Source organism: Uranotaenia lowii, chromosome 2 (assembly GCF_029784155.1).
Source record: "Uranotaenia lowii strain MFRU-FL chromosome 2, ASM2978415v1, whole genome shotgun sequence".
NCBI lineage: Eukaryota > Metazoa > Arthropoda > Insecta > Diptera > Culicidae > Uranotaenia > Uranotaenia lowii.
This window is the reverse complement of record NC_073692.1, coordinates 37,850,660-37,877,370: the sequence shown is the minus strand read 5'-3', so window position 1 is coordinate 37,877,370 and position 26,711 is coordinate 37,850,660. Positions and strand designations below refer to the sequence as shown.

Genomic DNA, 26,711 nt, shown 5'->3' with positions numbered 1-26,711 from the left:
CATAACAAGCGGTCAGCTATCTTTGCGACATATCCCAACTGACGATCAGCCAGCTGATGCGTTCACGAAGGCGTTACCGAGGGCGAGGCATGCAAAGCTGTTCAGCACTCTCAATTTGCGAATTGAGAGGAGGTGTTGATACTCGCGATTTTCCGGACTCGTTTCCTCGCGACCTCGTTGGAACAAAACCAAAACCGATTGTTTTGGTTTCGTCCTCTTTCGTAAATTCGCATATTGAGAACAACAGCGGTTAATGATGGTCAATGATGATGACAACAATACAAATGTTGTCATCATGCACGCAAAACTCAGTCAACACAGCTAGAGGTTATGAGTTACCCTGCAGTGTTGGCAGTTTATTCTGGGTGGTTAGCCCAGATTACGATAGGATTTAAGGAATGGTTCAGAGTTGGGAATCATCTAGGTTAAGCGACAAGATTGTTATCGCGATAGGTCTAAGTTAGCTTGTAAGGACTTGACGAACAGAAATGAATAAATGGTATCTCATTTCCGAACCAAATCCCTGTGGCTAAATCATTGAATTCAACAAATATAATACCATATTATTTAGGCAGAATCTCCGAAAAATATCGAAACGGTGGAAAATCAGATTACGCCTGATGGTGGTACCAAGAAGGACATCGAAACCCGGATCAGAAAAGCCCGATTTGCGTTTGCGAGTCTCCGAAACATCTGGCGGTCACGCCAGATCTCTCTACGAACTAAGATCCGAATCTTCAACTCAAATGTCAAATCCGTATTGCTGTACGGGTGTGAAACTTGGTGCACATATGCGGTGACGACGCGAAAACTGCAAGTTTTTGTGAATCGCTGCCTGCGGAACATCATCCGCGCTTGGTGGCCTGGCAACTGGATCTCAAACGTTGAACTTCATCGCCGGTGTCATCAAAAGACGCTAGAAATCGAGATTCGGGAACGTAAGTGGAGATGGATTGGGCACACGCTGCGAAGAGATGAAAACGAGATTTGCAGAGAGGCGCTTGACTGGAATCCAGATGGGCATCGAAGAAGAGGCAGGCCCAAAAGCTCGTGGCGGCGAAGTCTAGCCGCTGAAATCCGCACAGTTGACGAGAACCTTGGCTGGCAGCAAGTGAAGACGCTGGCTCCGGATCGCCAGCAGTGGAGATCTTTTATCTCAGCCCTATGCGCCGGTCAATCGGCGCTGGACCCTTAGGTAGGTAGGTAGGTGGAAAATCAAGACATGAAACTCTCTGAAATTTCAACAAACGATGTAATGAAGAGAAAATTGCGACCTCAAACGGTTATTTTTTCTTTAGATTTACAAAAAACTTCTTTACATCTTTAAAATAACTCAAAATAAAAATATAATAAAACTAGGTAAATGTTGAATTGTATTTTAGATTTATTGCTGAAAATCCAAAGTGATGCTTCGTTGATCCATCAACTAATGTTTCCTGATTTAGAAGTGTCAGAAGTTTGAAAACTCAGACGCTGTAACATTTTCGACGGGACCGACAAACGGAACGAATCGAAACGAATCGAAATGGATGGATGAAATATTGAAAATTTTCTGCTACTTGCTGCGGGATCACCCGGTATTGTCCGGGACCCATCAAAAGGCGGGACACCATTGAGAAGGGTTGAATCAATTCTCGGTCAAGTATTGTGTTGTGTATGAGAAGAAGCTCATTACCGGGATGGTCTGGAAGCCCAACCCTTGGGATCTGCGACTAAGGCCGCAACTGTTGTCGGTCTGGTGGTTGGTCCAGTTTTGTTCAATTTCTGCCTCTTCTGCTGCTGTTTGAAAGGACCATATTCTGATCGGCTTCCTCGTCATCGTTCCGTTGTTGTTTGTTGTGGTTTTTCGCGGCTGATGCTCTGCGGCTGATGATCATTAGCATCCCCTATTGTGTGCCCTCGCTCTCGAGTTTGCTCCCGGTAGGTGTCGGAATCTTCTGAAAAATATCATCAATTCCGACGATGGTCTGGGTGAAGATTGCTGCGCGGTTTTTTTTTTACCGATTTCTTCTCTTGTCGCGTAATGAGAAGTTCCTCGAGAAAACCATTTGAAAGGATTCCATTCCGGATCCGTATCTAATTTGGTCCGTATTGATTCGTGAAAGGGTTCTTCAATAAGGCAGCTGCATTCCAGACGAAGGTGATGCTTGATGGATGATCGATGCTCACGTATTGAAAATATGTGCAATTAATGGAAAGAATTGTTCCTTAATGATATTTTTTGGGACGTGCCCTGTCTTTCTATTGAAAAAGTGAAATATGGTGCTTTTTGAGTTGTCTCAGATAATATAAAAGGGAACAAAGCCCTTCTTAGGAAGACGCATCTTTAGAGCATTTCGTATCTTCCACAATACATAACTTATAGCATTGAATAAAGTATTTTTTTAAATTTTGCCCAAAGATGGGCATATACATTTGTATAATAACTTTAATATTGCACAAATAGCTATCCCATCATTTAAGGGTTTATGAAATGAATAAACCGTACTAACGGGAAATGACTGGATCCCAAATGATATTAAAAAATAATTGTTTACAAATATATTAGAAAATTTGCTCACCTCCGAAGGATCAATCTCATATCACTCTTAAGTCAAATCCTTGGACGATTCATTCTACGACTATACTGCCGCTCATAGTAAGTCCGTCCCATTTGCGTTTTTGTCATTTTTCAGTTTATCGCTGGAATCACTTTAATTTTATCTGTAGTTTCAATAGAAAATTTTGTTTTCAGCACTTTGTTCTGATAAACATTGAAAAAAACCCCAAGTCATTTTGTCCCATTGCACAAATCATCGCAAGTCGGTCCCATATGGCTTAAATCATCGCATGTCGGTCCCACTGCCATAAGGGCCCAGCAAATGATTTTTAACATAATTAAAACGAAAAAACAAACCTTATAAAGCGAAAAACTTTAGTTTCCGTTGCAGTGACAGATTCTGGTGATTACTTTGATTAAAAAGGCATACAAGTGGCGAAATCTCAACGGAACATTTTACGATTTTTCATTGCTGTTTTTCTCAATTCAACAAAAACGCAAATGGGACGGACTTGCTATGAGCGGCAGTATATGACATTTACAAGTTGAAACTTATTTTTAATTGTAAATTTCGATTTGCATTTCCATAAACCATCTATATATATATATATAAAACAGGGAGAGAGACAGCCCATACAGAAATGTGCGAACACGCAAAACTCTTCACTGGATCATCTGATTTGCATGCGATTTTTTTTGTTGTGTTCGTCTTCACGTGAAGAATAACACAACGGAGAGATAATTTCGAAAATGTTTTTGTGAAATTTGAAAATTAATTTTTAGTTTTTATTCGTATCAATTAAAAGTCATGGCACCCAATTTCCATTTTTTTTCATTCGAATCACCTAGAGTAGGAAGGCGCCAAAAGCAATCAAGGCTTACTGATGTGCATCCATCTCTCTATAGGAAGTTTTGGCGCCCATTTTCGTTGCAACTGTACTTTTCAGTACTTTTCACGTGGCACCAGTAAAATGGATACTTGGATGTGATTTTCCCTATGGGGTTCCGCAACTACGAAGCATAGAAAGCCTGTACGAAGAATATTGACAAAATTTGTAATTTTTTGCATCAGAATCAAGGCAATTCTAAGATTTTTTTAGATGTTTGTTCGTTCACCGTTTATTTTTTTTGAATGTCATATTCTTTTAGCAACTCGAGCAATATGGCTGTAAAATTTCCAATAGACTCAAAACAACTTAATGAGATTGAATTGAAACTTTTCATTATCAAATCATTTTTTATGAGTTTGGGTAACACCAATAGAAAGTCATATAACTGGTAAAAGATCACCTTAATTTATTTTTTGTTGATTTTATCCAGTTAGTTTGAGAGTTGAAGGTTATTAATTTTGTGATTCCAAGTAAATTGAATCATTATCATAAAAACGGATTGGAGGATCAGGAAACATTGGATAATCCACACTACCTTTCATGCTCAGTTGTTAATCGGAACTTTTGAAAATTTTAGCTATATAGGACTTTATTTTGATATTAGATCCAACTCTCAGTTTCAAAAGTCAGAAAAAAGGATCGTTATCAATAATATCATCAAGTACTAAACACTTGAAAGAATATAAAAATTAAATTTTAAGTAAAAAGTATGCCACTTAAAATTTCGAACATTTAAGTATAGAGAAAAATCTGAACCAAAACACAAAAATTACAAAAAAAATTTCGTACCAGATATAAGATCATAAAAAAACAATCTGTCAAGCATAAGTAAATTAAAGAATATAAACACTTTAATTCGACCAAAAAAAAATAAAATCAAGATCAACGAAAATCCAGCTTATAAATTAACGTTTTAATACAACTGAAAATCCAGATTCATAAGGCCGAATTTGGGATATTGATACAAATTAACAATAAAATTCAGAATTAAATTTAACTGTCTGGATTACAGTTTCTTATCTTACGATCATAAACTATAAATTTAAGAAATTTGTGAATATTTTGAATTTTTATTCCAAATACTCAAAATAGATTTGCTTTCATTCAGGGTTTGCCTGTTATTAGAAAAATAATCTAAATACAAGAAAGTTTAAATTCTTTTTTTTCTAAATTCTTTAATTTTTAGTGCAATTTGCCAATCCCTAACTGAAAATTGAAAAAAAGATAATGATGACACAAATTTCGAAGACATTTTCAAACATTATATTGATTAGAAAAGTGTTGCTGTAAAATGAAATGAATTGTAAATTTTTCTGAATTGTTAAATATTTGTCAAACTCAGCTCTGTAAACTCACAATAAGATTCAATTAGTGTATTTAGTGCAAAGTTCGAAAAAGAAGACATTTGAAATAATAAAAAAAAAATTAAAAATTTAATTTTATTTTCATTATTCTTCAAATGTTCCGGGTCCATTTTTAAACTTTTCTATTCTGACGACCATGTTTAAAGAAAACTGTAATGTATTTAAATACAGAGGTTAACACAAATCGAAAATACAACTCTATTTATGACGACTCCAGCAAAAAAGATCCATTTTCTGTTGATATCAATCTTCAACATTTTTAAAATACTTTATCAGATAGGAGTTTTTGAATAGGAATGATGACTAAACTAAATTGAAACTTGATAGATTAAGCGTTCTTAAGTTACCGGAACTGATCATTAGCAGAACTTTATTATACGCTACCTCAACAAGAAAATAAGTTCGCTAAACAAAAGTTAGAGCAAATCGTATCAGCGTTTTTATGTCACGAACTGACGGTTTTGAATATAAATTTATGTATGATATTTTCCATTCCATTAGCGGTTTTTTGAATGAACTTAAGATAATGAAATTCGAATAACGAACCATAATTCTGGATTTTTTTTTCTGATACAAAGGTATCCACTAGCTTCTATACACTTAAAAGGAAGTCTGTCTAAGGAATAGAGCTAAAATATAAAAAAAATACTCAAAAATTCAGGCTTAACAAAGTTTGCCGGGTCAGCTAGTTTGTTATGAATCTCAAATCATGAAACTCAAAACCCTACTTTTCTTTATCACGAGTTTTCCTTTCAAAGTGCATCTAAAAAGTTCGAAATTTTAAACCGAATATTTTAAATTCAGGAAACATTAATTGATTATTTATATAATACATCAACTGAACTGAAAAAAACCAAAACCCAATATTTATGACTTTTTAACTTATCACTTACCACAGGGATGAGCAAAACGCGACAACATTTACCCAGAATGCACCATTTCCCAGATTTTTTTCTCCAAAATGCACCATTTACCAGGAATTTTTACCCAGGATGGACCCATATTTTTTCCCCAAAATGGAACATTATGTAGAATTCCACAAAACCTGTTTTTTTCCTGTAGTTTTGTTTTCCATTCTAGTTTAACGTTGTTTAGTTTAGTTTTAAAATTTTTTGAAAATCATTTTGAAAGTAATTTTTTTAACCAGTATTATATTTTGTAAAGAAATTCAAACTTGAAAAACATATTGCGAATTTAAAGAAAATTTATTAAAAACGTCGCTGGTAAACTGGCAATAAAACACAGACTTTCGACTATCTTAAACTTCACTTTTATTTGTCAGAAGTCCGGACTTTCGAAGTATTTGCTGATTTTAAAATAATATTGTACGATCCACATTTTTGTGGTTTTTTTTTCAATTCTGATTGGGAATAATACGTTTGAATTTCTGGAAAATGGTTCTTTCTGGTGAAAATTTTTCTGGGAAATCATTCATTCTGGTGAAAAATTTTCTGAGAAATTTTTCATTCTGAGGAAAAAAAATCTGGAAAAGTGGTTATCTGAAATTCTGGACATTTTTAATTCTGGGCAAATTTTTTCGGCGAAATGGAGCACAACCCTCAGCAGATATTTATTTTAAAAGTTATTCTATCCAATTCGGCAAAAAAGATAGTTCTGTTAGCATTCAAATACTGGCAAACAAATTTAACCTTGTGAAATGATTTTTATTTCTGTATATTCGTCAATAACGAAAGTTTTATAATAAAGCCTGGGTAATCGATTTTAAGTTTTTTTTTATCAATATGAATCAGCTGGCATCAAAGTTGCCAAAAAAAGTACTTTTTAAAAACAATAGACTTTTGGAATTCGGTGATTCTTCGGGGATCCTTCGGTGATTTTCTGTAATGCTTTTTTTCAGAAATGTTGATAGAAAATTTGTAACAAATATTTACAACAAATTATTTCACTTATAATTTGCATTACTCATTACCAAACTCATAGTATAGCTTTAAAAATCCTATGCTTATGATATCTACATATAATTGAAAATTAAAAAAAAAATTCGAAAAAAAATGTAGAATCAAGAATTTAATTTTGAAGATAGTTGATTAAAAATATATGAAATAGAAATTTTTCTGTAATTTCGACAACCTTGCTCATAATCTCAAAGCAATGGTCCAATACAGAACTTTGATTTAAAAAACGGGGTTTTTCCCGTTTGTAGGATAAAAAATCTAGGCTTCGAGGACAAGTATTTTTTGTGGAAAAAAACAAAGAAAGTCAATCAACGATTCAACGCCCAACGCTAAGAAGACGGTGATTTATTAAAATATATGTTTTTCACATTTTATTTATCACTGTGGTAAGCTTCAGAAGATTTTCAAATGAAAGTGATGACGCAAAGTACCATCGTTTTAAGCAAGACAGTGGTAAGAACGAATGTTCGCCAAGAAGTTCAATTACTTAAAAAATTGATAGAATTCAAAATTGACAAAGATTATGTGATGTACGTTTTCAATATCGGGTATTTAAAAAGTCGTGTCGAATTTCTGTTTATAAACACGTGAATTCGTTTTATCTTTTTTATTTTAGATTTGTTTTCATCAAAAGTTAGTAGTTATAGATAATGATGTGAAGCTCTCCTAATTATTTAAAAAAAACTTATTTTAAGTGTGGTCCTCCGACAACATTTCAAATTCAAAGTGGCCCGTTGGTTCAAAGGGTTGCTCACCCCTGACTTACCATATTTTTAAAAAAAAAAGTTTAAGACATTGCAAATGTAATGCTTATTTTATGCTAATATAAACTAATTTTAGCTTCAATTTTATTTTTTGTTCCTTGTTTCTCGAAATGTTCAACACAACATTCGGTTTTGATAAATCACATTTTTCCGAGGTGCAAAAAACTAAAGAGCTTATTTTGGTTAATTTTATAGCCCTGAATCCAATTATGAAAGTATGGAAAAAGAAATTGTGGAAAAAGTTAAAGCAGTTTTGATACGGGAATTTTGACGAATTCTGAGAACAATTTTAATCAAAAATGAATTTTAGATATTTTCAAAGCAACAGTTAAAAAAATTTGTTAAATGAAATAAAATCTTTTATTTTATTAATCAAAGACTATCTTCAGTCATTTTAGAAGTACTTCTAATGATATCTTTTCTTAGTTATAGAATAGAGTTAAGCATTAAGATCGATGAATCTCTGAAATCAGAATATCAAGGAAATTCATTCCTTAATTGAATGGAGAATAATAAATCAATAAAAATTGATTTTTATAATCAGTTCTTGTTTTTCTTGTAGGATTGTTTGTTCATCAGATGTCAATGATTGATTGTATTCAAGTCTACAAAACGCCTCATCGCCAAAACCAGAGGTAATTAACAAAATCTTGCTAAAGATTTGAGTTTAAAACGCCAAAATCTTCGTATTCAATCATTTGAACAAAAGTACCTAAAATACTGTTCCAAGGAGATACAATTATTTTTTAACGTACCGGAGGCGCTCAAATGACGGTTTTTGAACTTTAAATGTTGAAAACGCCTTCAATAATTTATTTTTCGCAAAATTAACGACAGGACTATTTTTATTTTTAAAATGCAAGTATTTTTGCGTTTTTAGTTTTTTTTTAAATGTTGCGGTTTTCGAATAACGCATGTGGTATATCTATTCATACCGCGAGCGGCCAAATGACGGTTTACACTGTTTTGTTTGTCTCTTGTTTTTCAACCGATTTCTACAAAGTTTATAGTTTACAGTTTTGAAAAGCTTATAACTCGACTCAAATATGTTTCTCAGACAATTTTCAACTACCATCAGTTATTTCAAAGTTATTTAAAGTCCAAGAAATTTTTTATGCAAAAAAATGCTCCAGGAAAAAGGCTGTTAAGCAGTTAAATCAAGTGCTTGGAAATAAATTTTACTTAGTGCCTAAGAAAGCTGCAGTTAGAAGCTATATGTTTCACGTGTGGAAAACATTTTCTAAGATCGTGGCCATAAAAAATGTAAAAAAGTTGTGTAGAACACGTACTTTTCAATCAATAAACCCCCGCAGCTGTTCCTGTTACAATAGAAAAATAAAAAAAAAATAAATTGGAACGTTGACATAATTAGGCACATTTTGGCATCTTTAGATTTTTAAAATACGAAATAGATTTATGACAGCTTTTCAAAGGTAGCTGTTTTTCGAACTTTTTATGAATCAGGATTTTCTGGGACAATCCCTACACCTAAATTCAGCTTTTCTCTGGATTTTGAGTACGGTAGCGTAAGGTTTAGGCAATAAAACTATATGCAAAAGAAAGCCAATTTTATACCGGTTCTGGTGATGTAACTGCTGAAATATGTTCTGCTAAAATGATCAAAACCTTATTTTTTCATCTTCATAGTATGAGTTGATTATCAAATAAATCAACAGAATTTCCTTGTCCAACTATTTTAATTTTTTTAATTTTTTTCATTAGTTTGTCTTTGTCATTCAATTTTGAATTTATGTGTCCTGAAAACATATTCTTCTTGGAAACCTAAATAAAAATCTATGCGAGGCCTTTGGACCGTTGAACAAAAACAAAAAAAAAACAGCTTGTTCTCTTGAAAAGGACCAACAAAATTGGTCGGAACGTGGGGTACTTCAAAAACAATCGAAGTTTGATCTACATCTTTGACCGAAAAATAAGGTTGCCAGATGGCCCGCTTTATTCAGGTTTGCCCTCATATTTAATAAAAAAAATTGGAAATAGTCCGGCCCGGCCCGGGTGCCTAGATTTTATTGAAAAAAAAAACTTGGATTTTCCTCGTATTTATTCAATTAATTTGGCAAATCAAACAAAAAGAAATACAAATTGTGTTGTAAAAATTTTCTCTTAATGCGTCCAAAGCGAATTTTTTTTTCCTTCGAATCAAGAATTCACATGTTAACTCGTGATTGAAAATTTTTCCAAACTTAAGACATAACCGCGAAATTTTTAAATCAACCAACTCTATAATTCAAACAATTGGCTAGTTTTGATTACGTTTTCTATTTTATGAAGTTACATACATATTTGACTTTTCATCGATTCACCACGTTCTTCGCAAATTGGTAAGTTAACTTTGTTGAACCTATGGAAGTTCTTAGGAGGGAAAAAGGTCGCATTTGGAACAATCTTTTTTGTATATTTAACCACCAATTGTGTCAATCGTTACACTGGTTTGTGTATAGTCATGTAAAATGATGAGGGTTTAAGATTATCTTCTGCCATCCCTTCTTGGCTGGAAAAAGATTGATAGCTAAAACGCCGTGGATCAAGTAATGCATGTATCGCGTTAAAATTCTTGGATGCTACAGTTTGCAGCTCTCACAGATCGTCAGCCACCTCAAATACCAAACATCAATCACTTTTGTAGCCATGTGGCCACAAAAGTGTTCGTTGTGCTGTTCAAAACGAAATTTTTCAAAATATTTCCCCACTAGTGGTTCAAATATTCTGCACACGATTTGACCACCGTATTTTGTTTATTTTAACGGTGGGTAGCTTTGCCACAATTTTGACATGAAATCATTTCTGACGAATAAGACATAAAATTGACTACTACTACTTTACTTTATTACTACTTTTCTACTTTTAGTTTACTGTTTGGTCCTTTGGAGTCTCCTATTGGGACTGGATTCCTCACGATCCTGTCCAAAAAAAGATGAATAAGCTTCTGTATCGAACGGTTTCTCAAAAACCACTTGAGAACTGGTCACTAAATTGTTAATTCAAAACCGAAAAAATCACTTCCAGATTTTTTTTTCTGTTTCGTGCAGCAAAAACAATCATAAAAGGTATAGGAGGTGTAAAAATTTATAAATTTGAAATTTCCATACAAAGCATAAAGCGGTCTAATGTAGGGTAACTATGGGTAAGGCGCCCAAATTAAGAACAATCTTTTATAACTCGTAAATGAAGAATGCAATCCAGTAAATTTGTCAGTAGTTTTGAAAAGGGGACTTTTTTTTTCACCATAAATATATAAACAGGAACACTTCAACCAAAAATGAACGTCTGTATCGTTACATTTTGAAAGGCTTTCTAAAGTAATGCTTCCATTTCGTTGTACCCAAACACGCAGATTAACTTGTTAATTGATTATTAGGGAAAACTGTAAAAGACGCACCAGCGGGGCAAGATGACCCATGCCATTCTTTCTCAAAAATGCACTTACTTATGGCTTTTAATGATGTTTTTCTTCCTTTTTTTTTTGTGGCAAAAAAACCTTTTCCATTATTTATTTTTGATGAAAAGTTCACAAAAACGACTTTAGTTCTAAGAAAATGAAGGATTCATGGAACCAGCGTGAAATTTAAATTTGCTAATTTTCAATTCTCATATTTAATAATTTTTCACAATTTTTTTTAAACATGATAGGTTTTTGAATTAGGTTGGTTTGGAAGTTTTTTTAAAGAAAATTTTTCTGGTTTTAAACTATGATTCTCTAACATTTTTAAGAACTGGAGTCAATATAGTTGGAGGAGTGGCAGAAATAAACAGAATCTGGGAGAATTTATTTTTATTCAAATAGCTTTCATGTGATTGTAACGCACTCTGTTCAACAAATGTGGAAAACATGTTCGCCTCACAACGTTCTTTTTCATATGGAAAAATAAACCCCATTACACCAACGAATGTTCGAAACGGGAATTATGCGTTATCTTGGCGTTGTCGCCATTCTGCCGGCAAACAACTTGTCGTACATTACCGGTCACTTAAAACTAGATCACAAACGTGTTGTAGCCTCGTTATGAACTAATCAGCTCCACGGCATATGGAATGGTGGATATGCAGAAACATCGAATTCGAACCGAAGACACAAAGTGTAAGTAAAAAGGTAGACACATATCGAGCTCATTCAAATGAATCACTGCCCGAATCAATCATCGTTCTTTCGCGAGCAGTCGCAGTCGTTGGAACAAGATCTCTGAACTCTGAGAGACAGAGACGAAAGGCCTGGTCCGGGGATGCTGTGGGGCTTCCTAGTAAAGTTCTCCACGATATATACACACACGGGGTCTGTAATTGGAAATAATGACGGGGAACAGTTCGAAGGAGTTCGTGTCTTGGGATCGGGGCATCGGAGGAACCGGTTCCAGGAACACGAACACTGCTTTCAGACGACTGCCGAGGGTCGGGCGTGAACGTGTAATATGGATCCAGATCACTACCGGACTGCTAGAGGCAGAGACAGAGAGATGAACCGCACCGGACAGAGCCAGAGAATCAATAAATTAGAGATCCATCATCGGGCGCACAGGAAATTGTCAATCAATTATTACACACGTAGGTATAATTAACTTTTTCTCTTTTTGTTTTTTTTTCTTTCATTAATTTTCATCCTCTCCCAGTTGATCGATCCCTTTAGGCAAACTGGAGCCGGGTATTGATCGGGCCCCGGGAGCGAAAATGAAACGAAAATCGTTCGATCGGCAATGAATAAAGGTATGAAGGTCCAATTAGTGGCTTTGTGTCCCTGAAAATTGGGAACCCAGAAAAAGGTACTTAAAAGTATAGCATTCCAATGAAATGGAATCCCTTTTTTTATTCATAAATACAAACAACATTGTTTGCTCAGTAAATGCAAATCCCTAGAAAAAAATTGGGAACTAAACATTCAATCAGTTGACTCATTTATACAAGGTTATGATTTGTTTTCAAATTACAAGCTTCAAAGCAATGGTGGTTGGGTAAAAATTAGTGTGAATTTTCAGAGGCTTTACAAAACTGGCAACCAGCTGCTTTTATTTATTTCGATGACCTTATTTGTGAATTACTTTTGAGTGAATGTATGAAAATCGATGAAATTTTCAGTGAAGCTACCCAGTGTATTGTCTACTTGAGCAAAATTAATTTATTTACTTTTTCCATGTAACATTATATCAAAGAATAAGTACATGAAGTATTTTAACTTGATATAGAAATATTCATGGGAAAACAAGATTTTTAGTTCTAAATTTACCACCAAAGTTTGAGGTACCTCTTTTTGATAAAATCAATCGTTTTATTTTTGTTTTGAGGCACCTGTTGATGGCATTGCCTACCAATCGATTTCATTTAAAAGAAAATGATCATGGTCACTCATGACATTTTTACGTTTCACGCTCGTTTACAAACTATCGATTCATCATTTGGTGTGATAGGAATTAAGTTATACTTTTTCACTGTTCTAATCAATTTTTTTTATTTATGTTATTTACTTTTCTCACGGTCACGGACTACAGTCGAATGCACCAGAAGAGCTTTAAAATAAAAATCGATAGCAAAAGTGAATATCATGTGAATATTTGAAAGAAGAAAATTATTTTTGTGAATACGGTGCTTCAGAATAAGATAAATTGAATACCATTTTACTTGTTGATAAATTTTTGGCAATGTATTTCGTCAAATTTTCACTGATTTATTGAAAATAAAGCTTAGTTCTTTTAAATGAGCACTTTCGTTTGCAGATAGCTCATCTACTAGTATTGGAACATTCAAAACTTTGACAACATTTTGCTACCTGTGAAAAGTACTATCCGACCTATTTTTTTCAAAATTTAAAATTCACGCGTTTTTGAGATATTAACGATTCAAGAGAAAAGAAAAAAAAAAGTTTTGCATCGTGTCCTTCAATATCAATCGTTATCAAATCGATAGCTGGCAAAACCGTGAATTATTCACAATATGATAAATATTATAACTCGTTCCTTGGATGGTTCATTAACGAATGTTTATTCTTCACGTTTTCTGATTACCAGCTAGGAAGGAATCATCTCAATGCATTTTTTGTGACTTAGCAAATCCCGTTTAGAATAATTTTGTACACATTGACTGGAGTCCCTTACAACGTACATATAAATCACTTATGCAACTCAATGCAACAAATCAACTCAACGAGTAAAAATCGGCTCATACAAACGTGAGTGTGAGGCGGAACTCAAAAAAAATCCACCAAAAGTTGAGCGAGAGTAAAATAAAATCAAGATTCTTTTTTGAACCTTACTCACCAAGCACCGCATATTCGCTCCAAAAAAAATCGCTCAAATAATGAGTAGAATAAAAAGTCTCTTGGTTTTGCCTCGCTTGAGTATTTCATTTTGACTCGCTTGGTTATTTTTTTTGACTCGCTTGAGTATATTTGTTTTGACTCCGATTCTTCGGCTAGCTTGATTTTTTTTAGTTTTGACTCAAGGTTTTTCTAGCTTGCTGGAGTCGTTTGATTTTGACCGGCCTGAGTCGTTTTTTCTACTCGCTTGAGGCGTATGGAGTTTGGATTCGGGCTCGGCTCGTCTTTCGTGTGGAGTGCACTGGTAGAGATGATTGATTCCTTTACCTGTATTATACAGGCTGTATAGACCGGGACAAGCGTTGGGTGTCTGGTTTGAACCAAATTTGTTCTATTCGCGCTGTTTGCTTGCGTCGCTGATAGAAGTGTGCTATAATAATTATAAGAAAGTTATTAATAATTTAGAATTTTTGGAAGAGAATTCTTAGTTTTGAATTACAGTTTTAAAATCAAACTAGCCGAAAAGAATCAGAGTCAAAACAAAAATTCTCAAGCGAGTCAAAAAAATTTTCCCGGCCGACTGGATGCAGGGTATCCTCGTAAAGGTCCCGAAGAAAGGAGACCTAACAGAGTGCGGTAACTGGCGAGGCATAACGTAGATCTGTACAACCCTCAAAGTACTCTGCAAAGTGATCCTGAACAGGATCCAGGAGAAAATCGACGCTACACTCCGACGGCAACAAGCTGGATTCCGATCCGGACGATCATGTATGGACCACATCACAACCCTACGAATCATACGAATTCCAGGACTCTCTTCTGCTGGTGTTCGTTGATTTCGAAAAAGCATTCGACCGACTTAACCATGAAAACATCTGGGCGGCTCTAAAGCGACGAGGGGTCCCAGAGAAACAAGTCCATCTCATCGAAACACAATACAAGGCATTTTCGTGCAAGGTCTTGCACAACGGTGTCTTGTCCGAACCAATCCCGGTAACTGCTGGAGTGAGACAAGGATATATTTTATCACCGCTACTTTTTCTAATCGTAATGGATGAGATTCTGACTGGATCGATCGACTGTTCACCGAACCGAGGATTGCCGTGGAATCCTTCAACAATGGAGCATCTGAACGACCTTGACTTGGCTGACGATATTGTTTTGCTCGTCCAAACACAACCGGATATGCAGAGCAAACTCGACGACCTCACCGAAAGTTCTAAGGCAGCAGGTCTCAAAGTCAATGTCGGAAAGACCAAGTCGATGGAGATCAACACAGGAAATCCCTCCAGTTTCATGGTAGCTGGGCAACAAGTTGAGACAGTGGAGTGCTTCCAGTATCTTGGTAGCCAGATTACGCCTGATGGTGGGACCAAGAAGGACATCGAGACCCGGATCAGAAAAGCCCGATTTGCGTTTGCGAGTCTCCGAAACATCTGGCGGTCACGCCAGATCTCTCTACGAACTAAGATCCGAATCTTCAACTCAAACGTCAAATCCGTATTGCTGTACGGGTGTGAAACTTGGTGCACATATGCGGTGACGACGCAAAAACTGCAAGTTTCTGTGAATCGCTGCCTGCGGAACATCATCCGCGCTTGGTGGCCTGGCAACTGGATCTCGAATGAGGAATAACATCGCCGGTGTCATCAAAGGGCGCTAGAAATCGAGATTCGGGAACGTAAGTGGAGATGGATTGGGCACACGCTGCGGAAAGATGAAAACGAGATTTGCAGAGAGGCGCTAGATTGGAATCCAGAAGGTCATCGAAGAAGAGGCAGACCCAGAAACTCGTGGCGGCGAAGCCTAGCCGCTGAAATCCGAACTGTCGACGAGAATCTTGACTGGGACCAGGTGAAGACGCTGGCTCCGGATCGTCAACAGTGGAGGTCTTTTACTACGGCCCTATGCACAGGAGGATCGGCGCGGGATCATTAAGTTAGTAAGTAAGTAAGAGTCAAAAAAATAGTCAAGCAAGTCAAAATGAAATACTCAAGCGAGTCAAAACCAAGAGACTCTTCCGACTCAAGGATTTTAAATCAGCCTACCTGTGAGCGGATTTTATATTTACTCTACGTTGATTTTGAGCAGAAGAGCCAAGAGTGGTGATTTTTTTTTGACTCGGCTCTGTCCGGGTTAGCTTGAGCGGATTCTGTACCCAACTCAGACAGCATAAGGAATGAGTCAAAGGAAAAATCGACTCGAGCAAAAAACAACAAAATTCGCAAGCTTGCTTACAGGTAAAGTTTTGAGTTATAGTCAACCAAATTTGAGAGCTAATGGAAGGTTTGAGCCTCGTATGACACTTCAATTCAAAAGCAACGCGATCTTAGGGCGCGGTATAACCCTAATCTGGACTCATACGTGTGGTGCGACTTAACACGTTCGTCGCCACGCTTATTTTGGTAGTTTTACTTGCCGGGCCCAAAGAAACTTTCAGAGAGAGAAAGCAAAGAGGGAGAACTCCCATATTTGAAACGTGTGGCGAAGCTGAGTGGTAAACTCAAGTAAGAGAGCGTCACACGCTTTTTGATGTGACGGGGCCCCAGAGGAAATACAGCCGTCATCCGAATATGGGTGCCGTGGCGACGAACGGGTTAAAAGGTCTCACGTACTCAGATCTTTCCTGCAGCAAAAGGAAGCGGAGATACCATTCGGGGTGGTCATGACGGGATTCTAGCTTGGTAGTTTCTCAATCGGCCATGCCTTGGTAGTTAGAAATCCTGCGGGAGTGGTTGCTGTGACGGGCGTGAGTTTCTATGAAGGCGTTACCTAACCAGCACACGTCTCGGGGTCTTCCATACCAGTCTGAAGTTGGCGATAGAGGAGAAGGAGATGGTGGAAAAAGGAGAAAGAGTATAAAGAAGAACGATGACCAAGGAAAAAGACCAGAATTGAGAAAGAGGTAAAGAAAAAGGTTGAGATGTATAAGTGCACGAGCACAGCCTACCCCTTGATGTAGTATCATTGGGTGAAACCAAGGGGCACATCTGACACACGAAGCCCAAGGTGGTTTTAGTGGGACGAACCCACTCACCGCAGCAAACACCCGGCTGTTAGAGCAAATTCACTCGTGTTGGGAAAAAGTGGTAGAAATTTTAACACTTGTAGCCCATTTTAAAAACTTTACCATGCCAAAACATTTTCAAGATCTGTGGCTTTCAAGTTCTTTTAAAACACGTGTACTATTTTTGCATGCTGTGATGCAAAAATAGCAATATTTCTATCACGTACGGCTGAAATAGAAACAGTGCTGTAAAATAATACAACGCCCAAAGATCTTGAAAACATTTTTTACATGGTAGAATTTTCAATATTTGCTTCAAGTGTCAAAATTTCTACCACTATTTCTCAACACCAGTGAACTTGCTCTTATGGTTTGAAGTTAAATTTCCATTTTGTAAAAAAAAGGTTAAGTTATGAGTTCATATAATCTGGACTTTGTTGAGATTGCACCAAGCCATCGTGCCTTTTGAATAGTGAACCGATGCCAAATCCGGCAAAAACAGTACTGGGTGATAATGCTTGCGGATCATGGGCAGCAGGTGACGTTATTGCGTCAGAAGTCACGAACGGCTCGGAAAGCATGCCACACCCATATGCCAAATCATTACCATTTTACCGAATTTTTCGGATAAAATTAATGTCTCATACTCGTCATCCCGAACAGTGTAATACTGGTCACCCGGAAGCGTTTTGTTATCAAACTTGGAACAGGATTGGTCGTCGATGAGATGATGATATTTTTTTCCGTCTCACGAATCACGACATAACCTGACCAACAGAATTCCTTAAATTCACTTGGTCTATGGCCACCGTTCACCAATTATTCGGACATCCCACATTCGCCAGATCACGTTCCACTTGGTCTAACCACCTCGTTTGTTGAGCCTCTGCTCGTCTCCCACCTGTTTCGAAGGACAGTCAGCATGTCCTGCCCAGCGTATCCGGCCAGCCTTCACCACCTTCTGAATACTGGGTTCGCCGTAGAGTCGCACGAGCTCGTGGTTCATCCTTCGCCTTCATACCCCGTTCTCCTGTACGCCGCCTTAGATTAAACATTCGTCGCTCGAATACTCCGCAAGTCCTCCTCGAGCAATACCTATGTCTCGTGCCCGTAGAGGTCAAACGGTCTAATGAGATACAGATTACGGTCGATCGTGTCGTATGCGGCTTTGAAGTCGATGAATAGATGGTGCGTAGGGATTTGGTGTTCCCGGCATTTTTGGAGGATGTCGTAGTGTGAATATCTGCTCAGTCGTTGACCGTCCCTCCATGAGCCCGGATTGATGACTTCCCACGAATCTGTTTGCTTGTGGCGTTAGGCGGCGGAGTAGGATTCGGGACAACACTTTGTAAGCGGCATTTAGGACAGTGATCGCTCGATGGTTCTCACAGTTCAATTTGTAGCCTTTCATGAAGATGGGGCATATTACCCCCTCCATCCATTCCTTCGATAGCTGTTCTGTGTCCCAGATCCGAACCATCAACCGATGTAGGCAATCGGTCAACTTGTCCGGGCCCATTTTGATGAGTTCAGCTGCGATGACATCAATCCCAGCCGATTTGTTGTCTCCTGCATGTGTTGTTCAGGTGTTCATCTAAATGCTGGTTCCACCTTTTGATCACCTCACGGTTATCCGTCAGGACGTTCCGTCCTTATCTCAGCACATTTCGGCTTGCGATGCGTTTGCGGGATGCTCTAGCTCCTCGAGCTCCTTCTCCTCCAGGCGGCGCTTTTTCTCTTGGAAAATTCGGACTCGCTGTCTCTTTTGCTGTCGGTGATTTTTCACATTTCGACGGGTGCCACTTTGCACTACTGCCGTCCGAGCGCCATTATCTTTGGCCATCACCCTCCTTCACTCCTCGTCGAACCGATCGTTCTGGAAGCAACTTGGTTTTGATTCGGCTTCGGCTGCTCCTGCTTCTCATATGTCTCAATCTTACCTTGGTACGATGGGCAGTGCTGAGAGTGGATCCTCGTTTTTGGCCACATCCTGATCTGAGGCAGTTTTCTTACTGGTGTAAGCACGCATGACTTTTCGGTTCAAAGTTTTCTCCACCGGACCCGGTTTCCACCTAGATTTGTTTGTCCATGAAGCTGCTTTCCTCTTCATACTTCAGAATCAAATTTAAAAGCGCTCCAATACTTACTTCTTCCATTTTCTAACTCAGCGATATGTTGGGGATAGTACAGCCGTAAACAACAACACTCAGCAGGAAGCTGTTTAAACGTAATCCGGAAGGAGAAGGGTTGTATCAAAATAGTGATAAGACATAAAGGGACATCATATAATTATGTATGGAAACGCATTGTACTTTCAACGGAAAACTACTGGGATGAGTTCAAAATTTTGCTTCTATTTTGAAGACAAAATATTGAGGAATCGTTTAAAGCGCCTAGCTGATAAGCTGGCGAAAGTCTGGTTCCGGTATGCCAGGCATACTGGGTTCGATTCACGGTATCGGCGAGAAAAACTTTTGGATTCAAATCTCATAAGTGGCTGACAGGTAAATTCTGTTTCATTCTATAACTGACTATATGATAGGAATGTTGAATCAGTTGCCAGTTGTCCATGTACATACACGGATGCCGGAATACCTCTAACTAAACTAGCCCACCTGATTGATTCGTTCTTCAAAAAATATATCTACCTCAACATACCCAATACATTCACTATATAACAGTTCATACGAAGCCATGGGGTCCGGGTATGGTGGCGCGATTTATTGAAGATTTGTCGAACCTAATAATCTAAGAATGCAGGTGAGCACAAACTTATGCAGAAACTGCGGTGAATCCGTGTACCCATGGTGGATTACCAACATACATATGTACATACAAAATAATGAGGAATCACTTTAAAACAATGTTAAATTTGATATTTTTGTTTTTCCTTAAACTCTCATGCCATGTGAGGTTTATCAAAGATTTTGCAGTTTTACTTAGCAGAAGTAATTCCTAGAAAAAAAAATCAACCATCTCTAGCATTACTACCCATAAATCAAGATTCATTAATCGTGCGCACTCTCGGTCAGTAAAGCAACGCGCATTTCTTAAGCTGCTTTAGCTAAGCTCAAATATTTTGTTTTGTTTTTTTTTTAATATCAAACCAGCCCCAGAAAGATGTTCATGTGTGTAAATCCGAGAGCAAGCAAATTATCACGATCATTAAAAATTCGCCTTTGCTACCGCGTGTTGCGCCAGTTCAGAAAAATACCACACCGTCAAATTCCTGATCTCCTCCGGTGAGTCCGCAGTTTGCGTTCGGAGTGTCTTGGGGCTTCGAAGTTTTTTCGTTATTTGTAAGAATGGCTCGATAACAACATTGCATTGCTCGGTGGGGGCGCCATCAGGTGGAAAAAAGGAGAAACGCGGCGAGGTTTCAACAACATTTCCAAGTCACATTCTCTCCCCCCAGCGGAGTAATTTGGAGCTGGCCGACTGGACAAAACGAATTTTTATCGATAGACCCCGGCTGTTTATGATTCGAATGCCCAGGACTGGACCGACATGAATATGAACTGCCAGGCTGTTTCACGCAAAGCCAACAAGCCATAATGTGGCTCAAATTGAAACCTGGTGGCCGTTTTTCAACTGTCCAGCAGGTGTTCCATATAGTTCCACCAAACTCACATGGTTTCAGCGTTTCTTTTTTTTGGTTCAGGGGGGTTTTCGTGTCTTAACTTCAGCTTTGGAAGGATATCGGAGAGACATAGAGCAACAAAAAAGGGCACCACAACTAAACTGACCAGCAGCATTTAGTCTGAAGAAAAGCCAGTATTTAGCGAAGTAGTCAAATGAACAAACAACAACAAGCAGCAGATTTCGATGGGGGCTCTACATGACCACTGATCAGCTAACGGAAGGCGAGCAAAAAATGATAAATCCGAAACATCAACATTCGTGGTATGTTTCTCCTAACCTTATACTGCCGGAGATTTATTCCAGAAGTGTTGTTTTTTAAAGTAAATCATAACAAAAAATGATGTGTTTGCTAAACAATGAAAAATTTAACAAATTTACAGCATAACTCCTGGTTTTTGAGTATTTTGTCAAACCTATGAAGTTTGCGTGTTATTAACATAGATAAGTTTATTTAATTTGTTATTTGATAGCGCTCCTAGTTGTCGGATCTGAAATATCTTGACAGTCCTTCGTTCGGAAATGTTTCCTCTATCAGTGCTTAAAATTTCATTTCGGTTCGTTTCGTTTAAAAAAAAGTTACACGTGATGGAAGCCGCGAGACGAAAATTAATTTTGGACACCAACGTCAAAAACCCAATGTGGTCGGGTTCAAAATTCGCAAAATCTGTAAAAAATTTCAAATCGTCCGAGTGCAGCGTTCTCAAACGTTTCCGTGAGATGCATACTATCGATCAGCAGGTTCATACCAAGCGTTATAGTGGACCTGAGGATCGGAAATTGCTTTTGAAGGTGATGAGAACGATCAAGGTAATCCCAAGGCAGTCGGACTATGACATCGCCAAGAAATTCAATGCCGACCGGTGCATCGTCAGAAGGATTCGTCTGCGCGAAGGAATACGATCTTATCGGGCCAGTAAGCAACTAAACCGGACATTGAAGAAGAATGTGGAAGCCAAAGGATGGACCCGGATGTTATATAACAAGGTTCTAACGAAGTACGACGGATGCATCCTCATGGATGACAAAACGTACGTGAAGATGGATTTTGGGCAGATTCCTGGCAAAAAAAAAATTAAGCCATTTGTCGGGGCGATGTCCCCGACAAGTTCAAATTCGTTTTTGCCGATAAGTTTGCAAGAAAGTGTTTAATCTGGCAAGGTATTCGCAGCTGCGGACGAAAAACTCCGGTTTTTGTGACAAACAAGATCATGGACTCAGAGATGTACAAGGACAAGTGCCTGCGAAATCCTTCCGTACATTAGATCTCACAAAGGACCAGTAAAGTTTTGGCCAGATTTAACAAGCGGCCACTAAAGCCACTAGAGGTTATAACGGGCCGTAGTAGGCAAAGTGGTAATATCCGTAGAATTTCCATAACATAATCAGCACGTGTATCATGTAAGCCTTACTGAGAGTGGATCGCTGTGTACTCAAATGTAAATTTTCGGTTAAATGGAAATTCCACCCATAAGGACTACGGAATAACTTATCGTTATCCTGACAGTCACCATGAGTTACTGTTGAAGAATGAGTAAACAACGCCGGTTTGTGTAGGAATTGAGTTAAACATCATTTATATCCTTCGTCAAGTCCTTATGCAATAACTTAATTCTATAGCGATTATTATCTTGTCGCTTAAAACTAGCTGATTCTAAAACTCATAATCAGTTCTTATTTCCTATCGGATTCTGTTATATCCTTCCAGAATAGACTGCCAACACTGCTGGGTTACTCTGAACCAGATGCTGTGTTGGCTTAGTTGATCGTGTATGATGTATTGTTGTCATCATCATCGATGATCATTGGTTGTCAGAACGCTATTGTTCTCAGTAAGCGAATTGACTGACCAAAGGGGAAAGAGAAACCAAAACAAACCAATGTGGTTTTGGTTTTCCCCCATGGAGGAACGGAGAAGCGTTCCAACGGATTCTTTCGAATGGCCAGGACGAATATTTAGAGGATCCGAAAAACCGTAAGTATCAACACCTCCCCTCAATTCGCAAATTGAGAATGCTGAACAGCGTCGCATGCCTTGCCCTCGGTAACGCCTTCGTGAACGCATCAGCTGGCTGATCCTCAGTCGACATTCAAGTGTTTCATCCGTTGATGGGTCCGCGCTTCCTCCAGGTACTGGATACATGGAACGTCGTCCTTCATCTAGGTAAAAGGTATGCTGACCACACCCAATTCACCCAAGAAGTTTGCTAACCACAAACCTTCCTTTACCGCATGGCACATCGCTCCAATCTCAGCTTTGGTCGATGAGAGACTGACCGTCTGCTGACGTTTCGTTGACCACGAAATTAGATTCCCAAAGATCATGTATGCATATCCCGATAAAGATCTTCGATTATCGGAATCGTTAGCGAAATCTGCGTCCGCATATCCAATTAGTGGATCCGAGTTCGCGTTTCTGCGGAATACCAACGCCGTATCGGTCGTACCTTGAAGGAATCGCAGAACACGCTTCAGGCCTGCCCACGGATAGGTACTGGATCCACTGGGCTGGTCTGGTATTTGCTGAGTGCGCTAACCGCAGCACAGATATTTGGTCTCGATGATGTCGCCAGATACTGTAAACAACCGATCAACTCCTTGAACGGCTGCTCGGTGATTTCCTCACTATCGTTCAACTTCGTCCAGCGAACGTTGGTGTCAAACGGAGTGGCTACTGGTTTGCAATCGGCCATAACAAATCGCTGCAGAACCTTCTCGACGTACCCTGATTGTGAAATCTCGATTGTACTCCTCTGGATGTCTCGCTTGATGCTCATTCCTAAGATCCTTCATTTGGAATAGCCTCGGAGCTCGGTTTTTATCCAGATAACCTCGGATACATCTTTTCCGGAAATTAGGATGTCATCCACGTAAAGAATTAGGATGAGTCCTCGCTTGAAGGATCGGTAAACGCAGCAGTCACTCTTCAACGGAACGAAACCAAGTTTTTGTATCTCGTCGTCGAATCGCTGATTCCAAGCACCACCCGCTTGTTTCAAGCCGTACAGGCTTTTCTGCAGCCGAAAGACTTTCGATTTGCCGATTTCGTCATTTGGCAGATGCATGAAGATAACCTCTTCTAAATTTCCGTTGAGAAATGCAATTTCGACGTCCATCTGATGAACGATCATGTACAATTCGTTTGCCAAGGCCATCGGCAACTTCTGGAAACTCCGTACTGCTCTCGTAGTCGCTTTCTTCTTGGTCTTCCACAATCACACTGTTGACCAGCCTGATCGGGATCAGCAGGAAGATCGACAGGCTGCTTGGGTGTGTGCTCTAGAGTTGACACATCGGCTGGTATGTTATCGAGCGCATGCACATCGGCTAACCGCTCGAATGTGGTTCCAGGTTTTAGTGGGTTCTCAGCTGGCTTGTCGGTGGATGAGGGGAGAGGATCTGCGTGTTTCTGTTGAGGTTCCATCAAGCTGATTTCATCAAAAACCATGTTACGATGAATTTCGATGGATCGGCTCGCACCATTCCAAAGCCTGTATCCGTTATTTGCATAACCCACGAACAGAGATGCCATTCTCTGCCGAGAAAGACGGAGAACGGAGAAAAAATCACCCCCGTGCGATAGCTGCAAATCACCCGGGTGAGTTTTTTTGTTCCTCTCCACAGTTTATTCGCACCCCGGTTTCGAAAGCCAAACACACCTAATTCCAATAGCTCTAGCGTGCGATAAATTGTCACCGTAGAGCACCCCGGTGAAAACACAGGATCGAATGGTTTAAGCCACGAAAAAGCAAAGACAAAAACAAACACTATGGTGTGCATAATAATAGCATCAACAAACGATGAATGTTTCGGGTGAGTCGTTCAGCTTCGTATGTGTTGGTAAACGCAACAAGCCAAGCCAGCTGCCGTCGCTGTCGTTCTCTGTGGTGAAAACATTTTTTCACTGTAGTGTGTGTTCGCTCTGTCGTGTTGATTTACAGATTCTCTACAGAGGTTCGGCTAAAAATCTCTGCGGTGCGTTTCAGAGAATCTCTACCGAGAATCGAAAACCGAGCACGTCGGTGATTCTCGTTAGAGAAATTGCAAGCCTGCCCACGAATACCAGGCGCTTCGATTCAGAACCGAGCTTTTGCCGCTTTTCTTTCGAGATCTGTGCGTAATCTAGACACCCGCAAATACGCAGATTGTTTATCTTAGGCTTCCGATCGAACCACATTTCGTACGGAGTCTTGTTAACCACAAGTCCTCGAGTTGGTGAGCGGTTCGTCAAGTACGCAGCGCACAAAAAGGCTTCACCCCACATGGCCTTCGGTTGCTTGCTGCCATGGATCATTGCCCTTGTCTTCTCCATCAGGGTTCGGTTGGCTCGTTCGCTGACGCCGTTCTGCTGCGGAGTATATGGGGCCTTGAATATCATCTGAACACCTTTCTCAGAACAATGCCTTTGAAATTCGTTACTAACGTATTCACGCCCGTCGTCGCATCGCAGCATGCACAGCTTCTGACCGAAGTGTGTTGTAGCCATTGCCTCGTACTGTTTGAAGCACTCTTGTGCTTGAGCAGATAGACGGTCATGAAGTGGGTGTAGTCGTCAATGAGCGTGACGAAATAACGGAATCCGCCAAACGTAAGCACCTCCATATACCCACACACGTCCGAGTTCACACGCTCTTTTAGTCTACCCGACCTAAGAAACTCGACGTTGTGAAAATTGTTGGCTACTTGTCTACCTTCCATACAGCTTTCGCAGACAGCTTGGCTGGAATATGCCAGATATCTACCAACCTAAGGGTTTGGCGTGAATTGACCGACGCTTAGGGCTGAGATAAAAGATCTCCGGTGCTGGCGATCCGGAGCCAGCGTCTTCACTTGCTGTCAGCCAAGGTTTCGTCAACTGTACGCATTTCAGAGCCTAGACTACGTCGCCAACTCTGCGAAGTAATTCCATCTCCCCGTGGTGCAGAGTGGAAACGTGTCTACAGACTTGTCCTGTAGGCGTACGGCCAAGAGAACTAAGTACACGTCACACTTGGTGCAGCCAGCCCGCCGATGAACTGTGTGCCCAGTGTGGCACAAACGTGGTGCGACTGGGTACCTTGGTACCAGTGCTCAGTTGCAAGAGGGAGGGGTCGTAACGTGTATCGGGTAGTCGTGACCCCGATATGCAGGACGACCAAATGTTCGAGCGGGTTTTGATCGATCTGCCTTTTGTGGAGGTTCGTGGCCCCGATTAGCGGATACGATCGACTCACGACGGACAAAGGGGCCTTGTGCCGTAACATGTGGCGCCCAGTGGATGGGCCTCAGGATGAGTCTCGAAGAGTCGAGACGGAGAAATGGTTGGATGTGTGGATATCTCCAGACCCGAGGAGAGGCGAGTTGCTCTCGTGTCGAATTGGGTCAAGAGACATACTGAAAGAGGGCCCTCAAGACACGAGGAGAGACGGGTAGACACGTCTCAAATAGTGTCAAAAGGACGAGCGTGAGAGGGTCTTGAGTCACGAGGAGAGCCGGGTCATGACGTCTCGAATTGTGGTAAGAGATCGAATGTGGGACTCAAGTCACGGGTAGCGGCGAATGGATAGTTGTTCCGGGAGTCGTGAATCGTGACAAAGAGTGGAGGACGTTTAAAAACGAGTATTGCCGTGGAGCGCTTTGCGCGAGTATGGTCTTCCCATCACGGGTATAGCCTTTGTTGCAGGACCGGATGGGAAATATGGCCAGAGGGCCCAGGTGGACTTTATGGCGTAGGGGTACATAGTATCATGAGTCGTCCAATTGCACCCTTGGACCCAGAGTAGCAAACTGGGGGGACGCGGTGGCTCGCCGCGCCTTGGGTTGCAATCCGTAAAAAGTATTTACCACCTGGGTGATCAACTAATAAAAAAAAAGACTACGCCACCTCGAGCTTCTGGGCTTGCCACTTCTTTGATGCCTACCTGGATCCCAGTCAAGCGCCTTTCTGCCAATCTAGTTTCATCTCTTCGCGGCATTCTGTCGTACGCGTTCGTCGGGAGCGGTCGTGTATTTAGCTGTTTCGTTTCGCGGAGTATCGTCATGGTTAATAATTTTTTAACAGCCTCGTAGTGTTTCTGAAGTGTTTGCATATGTTTGATTGTGAAAAAAAAATGTGAAAATGGGGAAACAGATTTGGGAGAAATAAGTGCATGGATTTTTGTGAAAAAGTTCTCCACGGCAATGGTTTCGCAAATGGCTTTTATCTTGAGTGAATTAAAAATATTGGGTACCGATTGAATGAAGATATTGGGTGATAGAGATAAGCTAGATAAGTGTCGCTCCGAAAAGTATCGCCGAGAATGTGTTGTTGCTTTTAGATTCATATAGTTTAGTTGTCCAATGTCGGAATGGGAA

The 26,711-nt window shown here is 39.5% G+C and overlaps 1 protein-coding gene across 1 annotated transcript in view; it reads right to left on the bottom strand.

Annotated features, from left to right (window-relative positions):
* Positions 1–26,711, bottom strand: part of LOC129743724 (zinc finger protein 177-like) — a 603,802-nt gene that overhangs the window by 64,784 nt on the left and 512,307 nt on the right. The window lies entirely within an intron of this gene.